At 50.9% G+C, this 18,735-nt stretch overlaps 1 long non-coding RNA gene across 2 annotated transcripts in view; it reads right to left on the bottom strand.

Moving 5' to 3' along the window:
• The window catches only part of LOC116666911, a 46,587-nt gene that overhangs the window by 6,566 nt on the left and 21,286 nt on the right, over positions 1–18,735 (bottom strand). Inside the window, exons 2-3 of one of the 2 annotated variants that reach the window (XR_004323714.1) lie at positions 15,676–15,778; positions 6,361–6,438 (exon numbers count right to left, since the gene is read on the bottom strand). This is a non-coding gene — a long non-coding RNA (uncharacterized LOC116666911). The remainder of the gene's footprint in view (positions 1–6,360; positions 6,439–15,675; positions 15,779–18,735) is intronic. The other variant, XR_004323713.1, reaches the window with a different exon arrangement.

The following is an 18,735-nucleotide window of genomic DNA, read 5'->3' as shown; positions in this document are numbered from 1 at the left end:
TCCCGCCTGCTTCACAATCCCGCACAGCGCCTGGGCGCGTTCCCTACAGCAGGCAGCCGCCTTTCCCGCTCTTTCCCGCTCTCCCAACCTGGGCGGGCTGGGCCACTGTTTGTTTTGCACCTGTGCACCTTCCCCTGGGAGCGGGCTTTCTTTTGTTTTTTCCAGCAGCCCCACACATCAGGACGGCCTCGCCTCTGGGGCAGGAATGAGCAGGGGACCCAAGTCCGTCCCCACCGCTGGTCCCAGTCCCCGGTTCAGGCAAAGACGCAGCTCACACAGAGGTCAGGAAAAGGCTTCCCAAAGGTCTGAGATGCAGGGACCAAGACCATCTCTTTCTTCTCTCTCACTGCCTCTGGCCTGAATGTTCCAAGGGCCATCGATGGTGTCTGAAGCTGCTCTGGTTCCTGAGTAAGCCCCACAGAAGAGCTTTATGCAGAATGGGGCCACCTGGGGCAGCAGTGTGTGGGGGAGAGAAACAGAGACAGAACGAAAATCGAGAAAATCCTTTGACCTCTGGATCCCGCTGTGCCGGAGCTCGGACTCTCAATGAACCAAGCTAGTGTCCTTGGACTTCGGCTGCGTTTCTGTCACTTGCCGTGAACGGGTCCAACTAGCACACTTGTTTCTGTCCAAGTTTGAGTCACAAGTGTCCACAGCCTGTGTCACACGGGGCTTGACCTCATAGTCACAGTTATAAACACGTCAGTGCTTCAAGGTCTCCTGATGCTAAAAACGGTATTTCCTTTTGTGATTTTCTTCTTTCTCACCGAAGAGCACCTTTCTTCTGCTTCAAGTTTATGCAGCTACGTTCTTCGTAGGAACTCTCAGTGGAGGGAGGGACTGAACACTTAATTGATAGTGAGTATAGATCTGTTTTCATTTCCAAGTTCATTGAAATAATGAGCACGTCCCGTAACCAACTCCAAGGGAAGCCTCATCAGCGGAAACGAAAACCTAGTAAAAGCTCCTTCGTAAAAACCTGAAGTGCTAGGTCTGAAAGGGAACAAATGTTCTCAAATTCAGAATCTGTGGGTACTCCTCGCTCTAAATGATTTTAAGAAACAAGACCAGCGGCATCCTTGGCTGGGTGACCTTGCCGAGCACCCGTCAGTTTCAGCGGAAGCCGGGGGCGTTCTGAGCCCCAGCCCTGAACGCTTGGCACCAGGAGGATGCACCTTTATTCCTGGCTGACCTAATTAAAGGCGAAGAGAAATGCACGAGTTATCACCGATGTGTCCTCTAAATTAATTCACTTATTCATTCAACCTCAGGCCCGCGGTGTCACGTGTGGACCACCGCCACCTGGAAGCTTAGATAGTGGGGGACAAAGGGACCAGCTCCCTGTTCTTGTGGAACCTGCGGTCTGACGGGGAACACAGGAAAAAACCCCAAGCAAATAAATACTATTTATTAACTGAAGTAAGTGCAATCGGGGGAGAAGCCACGGCGGTTGAGGAGCCTCAGGAGGACACCCGCCTTCCGTCGGGCGGGCTGGGAGCCTCCGTCCTATTGCTGCTCTCCCAGGAGCAGCACTCTTCCTCTTGATGTCTGTCCTTCCACAGATGAGCATATATAAAACCAAACTATAAACACAGCCAGGTTTGAATACCAATGGACACACGGGGGTTTATGACGAGCCCTCGTGGTCCGTCACAAATGTGCTGTTCGGGGCTGGAAACCAGACCTCCTCCCAAGCGGGGGAGAGCTCTGAAGCAGGCGCGGCGGCCGTCCGGCGGCTCCTCCCAGTCCCAGCGCTGCCGTTGCTGTGTGTGTGGCCCGCGGCGGGAGACCCCCCCCCCCCGCCCGCTTTCTCACCTGTAAAACCCAGTGTTTTTTTTAATAACGGTGCATCTGTGGTATGGCTACCGCAGGAGTCGCCCGGGAGCGGGGGGCAGGGCTCCAGCTCTGCGGGGAGCGAGCGCCCCTGGAGGCACAGGACAGAGGCGCCCTGACCCAGCTGGACCCACTGCTGTGGGGAAGCTCTCTGGGAAGAATGGCTTCACACAAACTGAGTATTTAGGACCCGCCTCCCGAGAGCTTCATCCTCCCGAAGTCGATGGAGAGACAGGCGGTCCCAGCACCCTGCATGGGTGGCGCCTTCTCTGCCCCATAGCCCCCTGACCACTTAGCACCTGCTTTCAAGAGCATCTCCTGACACCAACCGCCTGGCAGCCAAATCGACAGAAGAAACATCACAGCCTCCTCCAGAAGGAAGGACAGAGCCGTTCCAGGCGGAGCCTCGCCTTCCGCCACCTCTCCAGGAACCGCAGCCCCAGTCCAGTTCAGGCGCCCTGAGTGGTCGGGGCTGGGGCTGCGCCACACGGACTTCGGAGCGCGCGAGCGCGTGCACAGAGTGGAAGGTGACACGTTCTGCAGGAGGAAAGGCCATCCCTGGAGAAAGCACGGGCACGGGCAGGTGCCGCCACCGACAATTCCAGAGACACTTCTCCATTCGGTCAATGAACGTGGTGGGAAGAAAATACAGCTTCTGTGTGGAAGCAAACTGCCTGCTGATTTCCAGGCTTCAGCAAAATGCATCTTGGGGATAGATGGTCATTTGGGGGCCAGAAAAAGGCCTTGTTAGGCCTTTGGGTTGAGAGAGAGGAGGTCGGGGAAGGGTAGAAATGGGAAGAGCTTATCTGTTCTGCCCACCAGGAGACAGCAGCTGGGGCGTGGATGACACCTGAGACCTTGGGAGACAAGGGGCCGGTGGCAGGGGGAAGGGGGGGGCGCCCGAGACGGCTGTTAAGCAGGGGAAGCCAAAAAATAGGGTGGCAATCAGTGCCTCCGGTGGGGGGTGGCAGATGGATTTTTAGAGCTCTGGACACTGAACGGCACTTTGCACTCTGGTGACGTATAATCTTTTCTATTCCCTCCAAATCGTCAATAAAGCAGGCCTTGCACAGCAGCCTTGGGCTGGGAGAACTCTGGGGAGGTGAAGGGCGAGCGAGGGACAGGGCAGCAGGGGCTGAGAGCAGCGGGAATGGGCGGAGCTCAAGGGTCCTGGGCAGGTGGGATCAGAGCAAGAGCGGACCTGAGTACCCTGAACACCCCCACGTCGTGAGGAGCGGGGGGGGGGGGTAATGGATCTCCCAGAGTCCATGAGACGGGACAGCCAGTCATTTTTATTGCAAACACGGAAGGACAGAACAACCCAAGGAATTTGCAGGTGCCCAGGTGACAGGCAGGCAGGTTTTGTGAGTGACAGGCATACATCCAGACTTCCATTTCCTGACCTGTCTCTGATAAAAGGAAGTCCGTCATGTCCTCCGTGAACTCTGCTGTGTGTGAGCGCCCTGTGGGAAGTCCATTTTGTTGGGAACAGGGACCTATTTGTCATATTTGGGGAAGATGAAGAACATTAAGAAAGTTCCGCTTCCCTGCCTTTTGTCTTCTCTACAGCTGTTTTCACACTTCGGGGTGTTGGCCCCCTTCCCAACACAGAGAGCCAGCCCTCCGTCCGCCCTGGGGCCTGCGTGCCCCGGGGGAGCCAAAGATTCCTGAAGGAAGAATGACTTCCTGGTCCGCCCCATGACCAAGCCATGCTCCTCAGAGAGAATCGCCTCTTCCCCGGGTGAGAGGAGTCAGACCCAGGCTTGATCCAGCTCCTGAAAGACAGCTGCGCTTGCTACCAGTCTGCTGAAACAAAAAATCCGACTTCTGAAGCACCTAACGTTGAGGTCCTACAAGGGGGGACCCTAGGTCCCATCTCTGTGGTCATATCTTTGTGGAGGAATATGGAAGCTCATGGCCAGCATTAAAGAAAAAGATGTTGGACTGAAGTGAAGCTGAGATGGCGTATCTGAAAAAGCAGAGCCATCCAGGGAAAGTCTCGTATCGCTTAAGTGGAGTGTGTTTTCCGGCGCTGCTTTAAGAAGAGCGGTTAGAGCAGGGCACTGGGGGTCACCTCCCTTTCTAGGGACAAATGACCAACCTACAGAGACTGTCTTTCTACGCTGACACGTGAGAACATGTGCAGATCCTGCCCGTTTGTCTGCGGTTGATCTCCTGAATCACAGGAACGATGGAAAATGTGTCAGGGAAATGGCTGCACTTTCTGCAAGTTCTCAAGGCTCCAAAATAAAGAACTATCTAAACCCATGAGAGCATTTGGCCAAAACCACATTACTAGTCCTAAAAAGAAAATGAAATAAAATAGCTCAGGTCAGAGTTGCAAGTAAATGAATCTATTCTTCTGAGATTCAGTATTGATGGTGGAGGGCCATCTGGACACAATAACAGAAAATAAAGCCAAATGAGGACAGGTGGAAATACTACTTTCTCATAGGAGACACCGATAAATAAACAGAACTCTCTCTCCATGGTTGGCTGTTCTGGAATATGACGCGCTCTCTCGGTCATTAGACCTTCATTTCTATTAGCCACAGTGAAAAGGAAAAAAGGCAAAATCAGAACTGAATCTCATAATATCCTCTCTCTGCCTTACAAAAATAGTTATCTGATTTCTAAAATAATTTTTTCTTCATCATTTTTCACCCCTGAAAATAATCATTTTTCCATAAAAATAAGGAGTGAAAACTGCACTTCCGGTTGACTGCGGCATACGGAACCCCCTTGTTTGTCTCCATCCCTTCCTGAAATACCACTAAAATGACAGTAATGGAATTATAAAAAGTCATGAACTCATAAAGACAAAGGAGACAGGACAGGGCATGGCAGCCCACAGGAAAAGATACCACGTTGGGGTGACAGAGAGCAGATGGGTGAGTGTAAGCCAGAACACTGCAAAGAGCAGAAACCTACTCACTTAATGAGAACTAAGGCAATTTACGCTGCAGAACTCCAGAAAGGGCCAGCTTTGCAGGCACCTGGCACCTCTGAAGGAGTCAGTACACGAAAAACCCAAGTGATTAGAAGACCCCAAGTTCGCCTCCGCCAGCCCAGACTGCCTAGAAACAGCCCCCTCCGCCTCGGCAGAAGAGAGGCGGAAGGCTGCCTTCTGCGTGGGCTGATCCCACGACTGTCTGGACTTGGGGGCCCCAGGCATCTGAGGGTAAAGACAAGGTGTCACACTGAAAGCAGGAAAGTGAGTGAGAGTCTGAGTGCTGGGCGCTATGATGCCTCATTTGTTTCTCCTCTTGGTTCCTAAAACCTGCAGCCTCCTGGTAAGAGTCTGGGGGGGTTTCCCCTAAAGAAACAGGTCCACTCAGACGAAGAGACCCTCCGAAGCTGAGCTTTGAGCCTCAGCCCCGCGGCACAGCCAGTCCTGACCGGAGCACCGACGGCAATGCCGCCGGTCCAGAAGCCCACTCCCCGACAGCGTGCCCAGAAACCCCTGCAGCGCCTCCCACCAGGCAGCCAGTAGTCCCCACATGTTTGAAGAAAACCACTAATTTGAGTCAACGTAAGTAAACGGTGAGACAACTCGTAGGGAACAGAGTGAAGTGAGCAGAATGAATCCTCCAATAAGTGAGCAATTGATATTCTCAGACATGAGAGGTCTTTGCAGTCATAAAACAAGAATTTAGGACAAATTTTTTAAAAGCACATCCAGAAAACAATTTTTAAAAGTCCTTGGAAACTAAAAATACGGTAAAAAGAAATTTTTTTTTACTGCAATGGAAGATTTAGGAGATAAAGTTGAAGAAACCTCCAAGAAAGTAGGGCAAAATTCTAAAGAGAGAGAAAATAGGAGAGAAAAGATAAGAAGCTTAGGAGGATTAATCAAGGAGGGCTACTATTTAAGTAGTAGGCAGGGCCGCAAAGACACGAAAAGCAAAAGAAGGGAGATGGGTGAAAAGTATTGTTTTTTTTTTTTTAATGTCCTTAGATCCAAAGGCCAGTGGTCACTAGATTTAAGTCTGCCAAGTGCACAGTCTAATGAATGCAAATATTCCTACACTAAGGTGTATCACCATGAAATTTTAGCACACAAGGAGTAAAGGGGAGATTCTAAAATGTTCCTGCAAAGGTGAGGAGGAAATAGGTCACATACAAGAAGAAGGAGGAGGAGGAGAGGAACAGGGGAAGGAGGGGGAGATGGGGGAGGGGGAGGAGGGGGAGGAAGGGGGAGGAGGGGAGGAGCAGAGGGAGGAGGGGAGGAGCAGAGGGAGGAGAGGAGGGAGGAGAGAAGGGGAGGGGAGGTGGGGGAGTGGGAGGAGGGGGAGGAAAGGGGAGGAGGGGAAGAGCAGAGGGAGGAGAGGAGGGAGGAGGGGGAGGAGGGGGGAGAATAGAAGAATTAAGTTTCTTAACAGCAACCATGGAAGCTGGGTAACAATGGGAAAACGCCTTCAAAATTATGAGATAAGATCACGGACAACCTAGAATTCCATACGTAGCTATGTGATTAGTTAAGTGTGAGGATAGAATTTTCAGTGATGCAAGGTCCCAAAAACTTACCTCACAAACACCTTTTCTTAGAATGTTACTGGGAAATTGAAGCAGGAGAAGAGGCCACTCTGGGAAGGACGCCTGCAACTAAAAGCAATGGAACCAACTCATTACCTCATGTGTGACCGACCGCATGAATAGAGGACTTACACCCCAGGCAAAGGTTTGGGGTGTGAAGCAAATACATTTAGCAAGTAAAATTAGGCAAGGTTTTAAAATGAAGCAATCACTAACTCCAGGAAAAGCAAAAAGGTTTACAACAAAATAAATGTAACCAAAGTATATGGTTCTGAAAACTTGCAAAGTCAAAATCATGCAAAACCTGAGTATTACTTTAATCCACACCTCCTTCTCACTCAGAGAAGCAACCTTCATGTAATTTCCACCCGGACAGGGGCTAGTCTTCTCTTCAGTTAAGATAAATTCCAGGAAAAGCACCTACTGGACATGTAACTTCTCGTCAAGGGAAGCACATCTTCTTTTCAGTGAGACCCTGGATCTCGAGGGTGGGACTGAGACACCGTAACTGTATTTCCTTGGGTATCACAGCTTCTGGGGTCGGGGTTCGGATTTCAGCTGTGGCTTGATTTGTTGTGGTGGCAGGTTTCTTGCCTTGTCGTTTCAGAAGGACCCTTGGACCAGGCTTGCCTACCTTCCTCAATAACCAATCACGCACACTGCCCGTGGTCCTTCCTTCATTAGGATATGAGTTGCGCTGCTTCTCAGAGGAACAGGGTACCAGTGCTGGCTGGGTGGCACAGGGTCAGTGTGGTGGCTTCACGGTGTGGGGACGCAGGCCCCTTCTCTCTGGGGCTCTGCCATCTCTAGAGGCAGCCTTGAGAAGCAGTGACAAGCACAGACCCTGAACCCAGGCTGCCTGGGATCAAATCCCAATTCTGCCATTTACTGGTTCTGTCATTTCTCTGGGCCTCGGTTTGCACACCTGACATGTGTGGACACGGGTCAGGTCTACTCCCTAAGGCTGCTATGAGATCACAGGTATGAAGTACCGGGGCCCGTGCCTGACATAGAGTGAATTCTTCTTAAGTGGCGATGGCACCCTGAGCCTGAGGCTTTCCTTCTTCCACTGGTCAAGATGCCTGCTTGACACAAACACTTTGCCACCAGCACGGAGGGCTCTCTTTATAGTCACAACCAGGAAACTGCCCACATCCCACTGACTGGAACTTAATCATGTGGCCTCAACCCCGTGCAAGGACACAGAAAAATGTAGTCTTTATTCTAGGCACTCAGGAGCCCCCTAAAATGTCACCATCAGCAAAGGTGACAGTAGAGGCTGGAGCACAACAGATGGCAGGAGTCTTTGCCGCCGTGTCTAAGTTAGACGTGTGACACCAAGCTCTGCATTTATCCTCTAAGTCCGAAGATAAAAATGTCAGAGTATTGATCTGCTGATGCGGTCACAACATGTTTTATATTCTGTTTGTTTTGCCTTGATTTTTTCTCAATTCAGAGATTAGTTCTTTTCAACCATATTCATAACAAGACAGGTGACAGCTCCTACCACAGAAACACGTAGGAGACATCACTTACATTTTTCTTTAGTTTTATTACAGTGAGTACATTTTCTTATCTTTAAAGGTGGCCGTTAGACCCTAGGAGACAAGCAAACCTAGCTTGAGCGGCAGAACCGTGGGATGTTGGGAACCGCCAACGCAGAAGCCTCACGCAGAAACTTCGTACGCTCATTCACCATGACTAACTCTTCTGTCTTGCGGAATTGAAAGTTGTAAGAATGGCTTTCTTCACAGCAATATAGAAACTTTTTTTCCCCTCCAAGCAGCTAAATAAAGGCTGGCAAAAACAATAGGTTCATTTTTTACTGCAGATCTTCAAATTATAGGAAACTTGTCTCTTGGCCAATTTGGGCTGGCTTGGAGCCAAAATAGATGTCTCCAATCTCGTCCTCACCCTTATACGCATTGTGGGCAAGATAAAAACCCTTAATTTAAAAAACTCAAGCCAAGCATTGGGTAAGAGGCAGCGTGACTCCCTAAACCATACTAGTCATGGGGAAAAAAATCATATTACTTTACGCCAGTTCATTTTTTTTCAGTCTCTAGAAATCAAATACTGAGAACATGAAACTTAAAAAAAAAAAGTCTCAAGTATTTTGATAGTCTATTATAAATCAAGTTTTAATAACTAGAGGAACATACAAGCACAATAAATAAATGTGAAAATACACACTGGTTAAATGTTTCTGAGCAGATGCTTCCTCTAGGTGGGCTGGCCTAAGAAAATCTGCAGGCATCTTTCCATTTCAAAGCACAAAAGACATCTCTTCTGCTCTTAGTCATGTCACCCTCCCTCCTCTTTTTTAATTAACAAGATTTGAGATCATTTGGCAAAGTGTAACCATAAAAGTGAATATTGTGATCGAGTGATGTTTTATCTCTTGAAAAATGTACCTCATGGCTTTTCTCCCTGTGTAGCTCATAAACGTCACGCCTTCATATTTATCTCGCTTTCAACATCCGTTATGCAATTGTCATTTCATTGAAATCAAAAGCTATCTCTTAATTACACAGGGATGGATTATAAATCTAGTTATTCATCTCTCTATATGTTCGTTCTTTAATGATTACAGCTACAGGCCTAGTTTTGAACACAAAAGGCCAAAGTGGATTTTGCTGGGTAAAAATTAAGGCTTGGAAAATTGTACAGCCTGGAAGACAAAACAAAGCAGTATACGTGTGGCTAGTTTACAGTAATAATGGAATCTTGGGATGGTGGGATAATGCAAAACTTGCTGTCAGTGGCCCTGTAGAAGGCATGGAAGCTATACTTCCTTCCCTGACCAGGTTAAATTTAGCGGGTGTGGTTTAAATCATGCTAGGAGACGCTGCAGGGGATGTGGGGATGGCACAGGAGCGTACCTTGCAGCCTCGCTTGTAACACATGGACGTTCGTGTCTCGCGTCTGCTGCATATCCTGGTGATTAATCACGAGGAGGCACCACCTCTTAAGTATTAAATAGCCTCTACGTGGGGAAAAATGGCTGTATTGCCATGCGCTAGGGTTTGATTCATTTAGCATTAACTTTCAGCCTGTATTAAAGTGGCTTTAATTTTATTTGTATGATGTTAGCGCATTCCTGGAAAAATAAATGCCCAGATTGTTTTTTCTATCTGAGTGTACATGATAGACCGCTCATTCAGATGGCAAGCCGCGTGGCATTTTGTATATGAAATGAAGATGGCCGTGTCTTAAAGCTTATTATAAAAGGGGGAAAAAAGACCATGATGGTAAGTTGGATCGAGGTACACTGTGACAAAATGTGGACTGAGGACAGCGCCGTGGCAGGTGCTGCCCGGGGGACGGATAAGCAGTGATGCTCTGGGTGTCAGCACTCAGCCCAAGGTGCCCACAGTCCAGGTGGGAGGCAGGTGAGGACGCAGGTAACTGTGATCTGACGGGCCTGAGACTGAAGGTTGTGGAATTGGGGTGGGGGGTAGATTCAGCGCCTCTGGGAAAGCTGCAGGCTGGGCCCCTCCTGAGAGAGGTGTAACTCGACAGCCACCCCGAGAGCCTGGTTCCAGGCCCCTCCTGCTACCTTGTGGATGTCAGAGTCGTCGATCTGGTTGGGGCGGGGGCATGGCTCCAGAAGGGGCCCTTCCCCAAAGGCAGCATGAGAGCCACTCCAGGTTGAGCCAGCTCAGCAGCTCCTTGGGCCTGGGACCCCAGCACGCATCTGCAGAACACGCCAAGCGCTGGCAGATGCGGAGGAGATGCTGGGCCCTGGGTCCCTTGTTCTGAATCCCTGCCCACCAGACTCACACTCCCATCCCCTCCCACCAGAGGCTCCAGGAACTTCAGGTTGAACCACTGCCCAGCAAGCACCCAGTAGGGCTGTCGAAGCCCTGGGAGCCCACCCTCCTCCTCCAGAGATGTCCATGGGCCCTCCTCGGGGGCAGGCTCAGCGCAGACAACAGGGACACTGAGACGAGCTGGCTGGTCCAGCCTGATGGGGAACTGTGCAGTAGTGATCTTCCGATTGGTTCTAAGTGCCCCCCTTTCCCCCTGCCCTTCCCTCCTCCCTGGGTGACCATAAATGTTAAGGCATTATCTACCGACGATTATAATCATACGAAGCCAGGACAGATGGGCTCCACTCCTCAGCTCACGGCCATAAAGTTTACAAACTCTCCGCGGCCCAGGGATAAATTACCATTGCTGATAACTTGTTCATTTACACAAAGCATTTTTCTTTAAGATGACTCTTTCTTTCAATCATCCAGCCAAAGAATTTTTCTGTTAACCAACTTGTTTTTCTAGAACTTGCAGAATATTCGGGGATCTTAAGAGCAGATTGGAAACCATCATAAATGATTAGGTAAAAAAGGGTATTTTTGAAGCCCAATTTCTTCTCCTTTGAAATCCCACGGTGGGGACCTTTCGAGAAACTCTGTATTCCCATTGGGTTACACTTGACGAGAAAGGGGCCCCTAAAGGTTTATTTAAAAGTGTATTGTTGAAGATAATGGGTTCAGATTAAGTTTTGGGCTCCACGCTCGCACTGTTGTTCTGTGGACTAATTATGGCCACCTTAGAGTCACCGATGCGGGCCGGTCGAGCTCGTCATACGGGAAGGTGCTTCCAGACGTTGTTTTCCTAGACCCCCCCCTCCCCACCACCCCAATGGCACCAGTGGGGATCGTGTAATGGCAGAGAAAAGGAATGATTAATTCAAAGTTCAGGTGCAAGACAGGGTCAGAAAAGAAACGTTCCAGGATAGAGTGAGCATTTCAAGATGAATTTGTGGCTTGAAACATCATTTTATGATGCATTTTCTTTTCCGTGATCAGGGGAAGTCTGAAGGCTGACACCCCAGTGATGGCGGTGTTTCGGTGCCATGTTCCATGATGGGCTTTTCATAAAAATTAGCTGACATTGTCATGAGCACACAAGGAAATTTATAGCTTTCATACTGGACTGCCATTCCCAGAGCAATTTCCAATCACTTGGGCTTTTTATTAAGTTTATTGTTCTTTTATTGTTCAGTGGAGTGTAAGCAGTGAGATTACAAATAAATATAAGTTCCACTGGATATGAAGGCAAGCGTGTGGAATTAGGAGGGAAGCCGGGAAGGAAGGCAAACATTCATTTGAATCACTGGTGATATGAGACACCATGAGACACCACCAACAGACGCTTCCTGTCACCTGCTTATCTACAGAAGTTGGGAAACTGACATCCCATTCATATTAAAGTTTTCCTGGAAAACCCTCCAAGAAGAAGTCTTTGTGCGGAAACTCGGTGCTGCACACGACTTCACAATGTGAAGAAAGTGCGCCATTTTTGTTCCCCTTCCAGGTTCCTTCTCCGTTTGTTGTTGGGTTGTCTTCTTCTTGCTTCCTCACCTGCCAGGTGTGTCATGCTGGCGTCGTGAACATCGCCCTCCAAACCCCGGTGAGGACCACTTTGGAAAGCTTGAGTGACCGGCATGCCTGGGAGTCCCACTTCTGGAACTAATAAGACCAATGGGAGAATAACCAGCTTTCTTGTAAGGCTTGAATTTAGTACTTGAAGAACTGAGCCACTTCATTTTCCATTTCATCTTTATTTTTCCCCAAAGAGATGGTCCTCTTAATCACTAAAGTTTCAATTTTTTTTTTCCAGAGTTGATTGAAAGTTGTTATTTAAGGCTTGTTAGGATGAGAACAGAGGTGATTGGAAGGGAGGGGTTGCTGTGTGATTCAAGGCCCTTCTCACGTCTTGGCCATGCATGGGTCATTATTCTTTCCATGTTAGGAAGGTGACCTTGTCATTTTGGTGGGCACCTGTGGGCAGACACTGTGGGTTGCGAGTCCCTCTTTGTACCTGTTGAGAAATTCCAGCTTTTGTGCAGCTCCAAGTGACGGATGTTTAACCTAAATCAATCATTTCAATGTTCTCCATTTTCCCAGCCTCTCTTGTGGCGAAAGGCTGTCATGAAACCTAGTTCTGGCTGATGAGATTTAAGCAAAAGTGTGTTGTTGGGTGGGGAGGGGGCTTGTTTCTGGAGCAACTTTGACTTGCCTGGTAAAACGGGGAAAATGTCGCTTACATACTTCTTATCCACCTTCCTTCCTCATCTTTTCTGTTTTAAACCTGGAATCTGTCTGGAGCTGTGGCAGCCGTCTTGCAACCATGAGGCAACGAGTTTCAGGACAAAAGCTGACACATGAACAATGGGGGACTGAAAAGACAGAAAGGACTTGGCCATATGGCATCGTTGGGTGACAGGAATAACACTAGCCCCCACCTATCTACAGGTTTCTATGTGAGAACCGAACCTCTCCTTGTTTGGAGTAGACCATCATTAGTTTTGGGTATTCTGTTTCTTGTAGCAAGTGTGTCCCTATGATATAGCCTAGACTCATACGGGAAGCTTGTTAAAATGCAGATATCCTGGCCTCACCCCCAGTAATTTCCACTAACTATGTTTGCAACTGGGCCCAGGGGTCAGCACTTTTAACATCCCAGATAATTTTTATGCAAGATGCCCTGAGAAGCACAGACTTCGATCACAGCAAAGGAAAGGACTGAGGGGAGCCAGTCTGCTGGGGCAACGTGAGGCAGCTGCGTGTTTCCCCTCTGTCCGCCCACTCTCAGGCCAGCCAGGTGCTGCCTGCGGCCCTTGAGCCCCAGATGCAGAGGGCAGGGAAATCCCACAATTTCCATCTAGGAAAAGGGGCGGGTCTAAGGAGTTCTATCCAGCCTCCTTCTCGCTCCTGGCGTTGACCCCACGAGGCCATCTTGGGGGCTGGTGAATGCGCGGCCCAGGAGACATCACCCTTCACTTCTCCACCACAGGCCAAGCCCCAGATGGCAGAAGGCCGGGGCCGGGGTCCCAGCAAGGCTGCCTGAAAATGCAGATTCCTGGGTCCACATCTGCATGAACCAGGCTCCCTGAAGGTGGGACCTGGGAATCTGCATTGCCGGCAAGCTGCCCAGGTGATTCTGATGCCCCCAAAAGTGGAGCGCCTCACCTAGAAATGGCTGGAATGGACTTGGATCTGAGTGATTCTGGGATCAGCCAAAGTGACCTTGTACTCCCAGCTCTGATACTAAGCCTGCGGCCGTGGGAAATGGTTTAACCCTGACCGGGATGACTGGACAACGGGCATCATCACAGAACTCGCACTGCAGAGAGCAGTCCACCGGGTCAGCTGAGACCATACATACTGCGAACTTATTAGCACGATGCTGGAAAGATATGAAGTGAGCGCCCCACGAATGTTAATCACATGTGTCATGATCATTGACACAATCACTGTCTGGTGCCGCCTCTCCCCGGTGGGCCCACTGGTGCCCGCAGCCATGGGGGCTGCAGGTCGATCAGGTGCACAGGTTCTGCTTGCTATTTCAGGGAAATAGGGATCTGAGAAAATGACTCTGTTTAGTGTGGTAATTACTGGCGGTTGCTGTGGTCCTGTCTTAGGCCACGGAAGGGGTGTCTGGGATTAGGAGATGGACGGGCTGCTGGGATGGATGGGTAAAGCTCAGCCCCCTGCACCCTGGGCAGGGACCCCGGACAGCTGCCCACAGCAGCAGAGGAAGGGAAAGGTGAGGCCCAGGAATGCACTGCGAGGCAACCTGTCCCAGGACGATGGAGCAGGGAGGACACGGAGATGACCCTGAGTGCTCAGTGGGGAAACCAGCATAGATCCACGGTGTCTCACACCAAGGCGCTGGAAATGGTCTACAGTGGAAGAACGAGCAGTCTAATAGAAAGAAGACAGGGCCCACTTACCATTTATCAGCTGTCCCTGGACTCTGGAGGTGAGCTGCCTGCCCACGGCTTTCTTTGAGCTCACACAGTTGGCTTATAGTAAACAACGGCATTCAACTTATTAATGAACGAGTATATTCTTGGGATATGTACTAGCAAAAGCCAGTGAGACCTTAGTCAGAATGAGCTAAATAGATACCCAGCTGGGTGTACAGCCACCCTATCAAAACGGCCCTGTACAACAAGGTCCCCTGCACGGCACGCGGAACTGTTACATTCAGGAACTTGCAACGGCCTATGATGAAAAAGAATATGAAAGGGAATCTGTCTCTATATATGTATGAATGAGCCACTATGCTGTGCGCCAGAAATTCACACAACATTGCAAACTGACTATACTTCACTTTGGTAAATAAATACGGCAAATGGAGAGTAGCCCTGTGTAAGCGCGAGGGGCCGCGCTCTACCTAGCTGATGCTGACCACGCACAGCCCTTCCTCCGCCTGCCGGGCCCCGGGCGGCCTGCCCTCCCAGGCCCCACCGCCCACCCTGCAGCTGCACTGCAGACATGGGGGGGGGGGGGTGGACACTCGGGCGAGGCAGGAATTTGCGTCTTCGCCCCAGGACCCTCTGCAGGCAGAGCGGCCAGGCAGGCCCAGGTTCCGGGTTCATGCTGGTTGGGTGAGGGCCGGCACCATGTCACCTTTCAACACTGGCTGTGTATCTGCAAAGATGTCCCCCAACTCAGACCACCCCAGAGGGGGCTGGCTTGGTCTGAAGGACTGTGGTGAAATGCTGAGTCATTTGGAAACAGCGGCTTGCAGCAAACAAACCATCGGGGCTCTTCAGATTTGCAAAGCATCTTTGAGCAAGTGGTTACAAGACTTTGTAGCAGCACAGGGATCGTGTCTTACCCGCCCAAACCTTCAAGGGGCTTCCCTGAGCCCACATGGTGTTTCATTTGCCCTGAGATGGTGCTGCCCTTCCTAGATTTACACTAATATCTAAGGTACTAAGAACGGAGTTTCCTCCGCTAAGGGTCTGCTGGTGTCCCGGGTCTGCCTCCAGTGTGTCCAGGGGGTCGGCGTGGTCAGGCCCTGGGGCAGCGGGCGGCTGGGGGCTCCTGCAGGAAGGGCCTGACTGGCCCTGCTCCTTCCCCCACCGCGGGGCCCAGCATAGTGAAGCACACAGTAGGCACTTAATGACTACTCGTGGTGGGCTGAACCTGAATAATCATCAGATTAATGTTTTCATAAGTGGATAGTGTTTCATTCAGTTCCAAGGAGACCCTTCATAACCACAGGTCTGAAGAGAGACGAATTATATTGTCTCCTTGAGTCTTTTAGCCATCTCTCTAAAATTGTTCCTCCACCTCGGCCCCTTGTGATGCCCAGCTCTCCCTGTCCCTCGAGGTTCCCCACCAGCGTCTCAGAGTCCACACTGTGAGAGTCCACCACAGGCATGAGCGGGGTGCTCACCTCAGCCTCACCAGTGACTCGCTCTGTGCCCCGACCTCCCCCTGCCCACTTCCCACATCCATCCCAGGCCACCCCCCACCCCCCAGGCAGCCCCCCTTTGCCTCTCACCGCACACAGTTCACGGCCTGCAGTTGTCCGTGCCTCCTCTCTGCTGCACTCCAAGTCAGACTATGCACTTGGTTCCAGGCAGAACCTTCAGTGGCCCCATTGCCTGTCAAAATAAGATCAGCCTCCTTACCCACACACCCAAGACCCTTCCTCCTATTGTTCACCTGTCCTTCTAGCCTTTTCTTCCCCAACCAATCTACCTGGGTCTGGCGGACTAGCCAGGTTGGAACTCAGCATCCCAGTGGCCCTCAGACTGACACACCATGCCTCTGGACAAGGAATGCATCTTCTTGGAAACTCTCCTGACCCCATCTTCTTCTGCCTAGAATCTCTACACCTCAAAGGCCCTTTAAAACCCCCCGTCCCTTCCTCTTTCCTGACCTTCCCAACCAGAGGGAATGTCCCCCTCCTCCAACCCCACCCCCCGTGCCACCGCAAATCCACACCATCCTCGCTCTGCTTCGTTCACTTGTTCACCCATCACACTCACCCCGCCAGCAGCTTCTCCAGCCACGCTGCTGAGAGTTTACCGGTTGGGTCACGAGACCCTGGAGGACAGAAACTGCGACTTACCCCTCAGTATACTTCCCTGGGCCTGGCTCGGCGCCTGGCTGACAGTAGGTTTTCCAAAACCGTTTCCTGGATTAAAATTGAATTGAATGCAGGAGCGGTTGTACTGACCAAGATGGCATTTAAAACGTAAGGTTCATCAAAATAATGAATCATTGCTCCCGTTCCACACTTCAGGGGGAGAGCCTCCAACGAGAGCGGGCGCCCGGCTGTTTGGATGCATTATTCCCTTTGCAGAAGCCTCGGGCGTGCGGGGCTCTGCCTCCTGGTTGTCACCGCCTCCCGCCCTGGGTGGCCCCAGCCTCCTGCCCCCGGGGCTAACGTCTCTGCCACCTGCAGGCAGTCTTTAGCCTCTGGGCCTGGGAGGCTGGGCTGAGGCCAGCCCTGCAGGCGGCGAGGGAAGCCCACCCATTTTGCATCTGTGCAAACCAGAGGGCTAGCGGCAATATTCATCTTCATTTTCTCTTTAAACCCTTGAGCTGCATTATAGCTGCCATTGTGCTGGTGACAGACAAATGCCTTGCAATAAATCAAAGTTAGGGTGACTGATACACTAAACACCTTTGCTTAATGATGTGATTGTTTCTTATCTGCAAAGTAATGTCACTTATGGCTTTGCTATTTATAGTCAATGTAGTGTTAGACCATTTTATGCCCCTGATGCCTCTGTGGCCAGCCCATTAGCTGTGATTATGGACCAAAGGGGAGACAGCCACTGAAAGCCTGGAGAGAGAAGGCTTCGGAGTGTTACAGCGTCTCCACCCATGAAAACCCATGCTGGGTACACATTCCACCCCGACTTTCTCCCCAGCTCAGGTGAGTAATAAGACACCAGCTGATGCTGCCCATTCGGGGTCCACCTGTGTCAGGACTGAGCATCCTCCGGAAAGCATGATGGGTCCAGACAGCATGATGGATATTAAATGTTAAAAACAAAACAAAAAGTAAGGGGCCACCTCCTGCTCTGGTACAGTCCCTGGCCCAGCAGGCCTCAGGCAGGTGAAGGAACATGGAAGGACCAGCCGCGCAGGCAAGTCCCCCATCGGGAGGCCGGCCCCGGCTCAGCCGTTCATTCATTATTTGCCAGGCGTTGCCCACACTATTCTCTTTGAACAGGGTGTCAGTGGGGAGGGCTGAGTCCACTGGGGTCTCCCTCCTCTGCTCTGTCCCTGCAGTGAGAGGTTTCTCCACCAACTTCAAAGGCAGCCCCCACGGTGGGACCAGGGCCCCTCCTGGGTGGCCCCCGCCCCTCCCATACCAAGCTTCTGGCTCGACATCTCTGCTCAGGCCTTGCAGCCTCCCCATCGCCCTAGGTGGGGACAGCACTGAGGAGCAGAACCCAGAACCCCTGGCTACCCTCGGAAGAGGGGCAGGAGAAGCTAGCAGCCTGTTGGTAGCACCAGGGAAATCCTCTCCAAGGTGCTGGACACCAGGGGACAGCTGTAGGACTTCAAAGCCACGCCTGGCACCTTCCCAAGGCCCTTGGAGGCCACAGCCCTAGGAGCAATGCATTTATTTGGCAAGTAGTGACCGTAGTGGGTAGAAGTGTCTCCAAAAAGCTACATTCAAGTCCCAGCCCCCGTAACTGTGAACGTGACTTTACTTGGCAATGGTATTTGCAGATGTGATCGATTCAGGCGAGGCTGTACTGGACTAGGGTGGACCCTAGTGCAACGGCTGGTCTCCCAACACAAAGAGGGACACTTGAGAGACAGGGACACACAGACATACCACGTGATGGCTGGAAATACAGCCTCATGATGACAGATGCAGAGATTGGAGTGATGCAGGCCTACAAGCCAGAAGTTGCCAAAAGCCGGGAGAAGAGCCTGGAACAGCTTCTCCCCTAGCCTCTGGGAGGAAGCAACCCTGCCAACACCTTGATCTCAGACTGCGGGCCTTCAGAGCTCTAAGAGAATAACCTTCTTGGTGTTTTAAGCCACCCTGTTGGTGGTACTCTGAAAACTAACACAGGGACCAAGGACGGCGGTGGGCAGTGAGCGGTGGGCAGGTGTCAGGGCAAGACTTCTGCTGGGAGCGAAACGGTGAGCCTCCTACAGCGGCCACGTCTGTCCCTGGGGGCTTCCGCTCAGAAGTAGAAGGAATTCTGAGAGTTTGGGTGTCAGAACACAGGGGGTCAAAGCATAGTTCTTGTAGGTTAAAAACAAACCACGCACATTGTCTGCTGTGAACATATATTTATGTTGTTGTGTTTTACGCCCTTGTTCTGGACACTTGTGTGCACCGTGCCATTAATTTTCCTTTGATGTTTTGAAAAGAAAAATTTTTGTGTTTCTCTTGGCTGAGCATTACCAGCCATGGTGCATTCAACACATCCAGCCATGCACAGTTCCCGAAAGCATGGAATCTGGCTGAGTTTCACTGTGTCCTTCCCTCTGTCCCAGCGGCCGGGACTATGAACCACTCCTCACCGCTGTGGACTGTCCTGCAGTTCACCGTGTGTTTTCACACACTGTAGGAGTCAGGATG

The sequence above is a fragment of the Camelus ferus genome, chromosome 11 (genome assembly GCF_009834535.1).
Source record: "Camelus ferus isolate YT-003-E chromosome 11, BCGSAC_Cfer_1.0, whole genome shotgun sequence".
Lineage (NCBI taxonomy): Eukaryota > Metazoa > Chordata > Mammalia > Artiodactyla > Camelidae > Camelus > Camelus ferus.
Note: the sequence above shows the minus strand (reverse complement) of the source record. Positions and strands in the feature narration are given on the sequence as shown.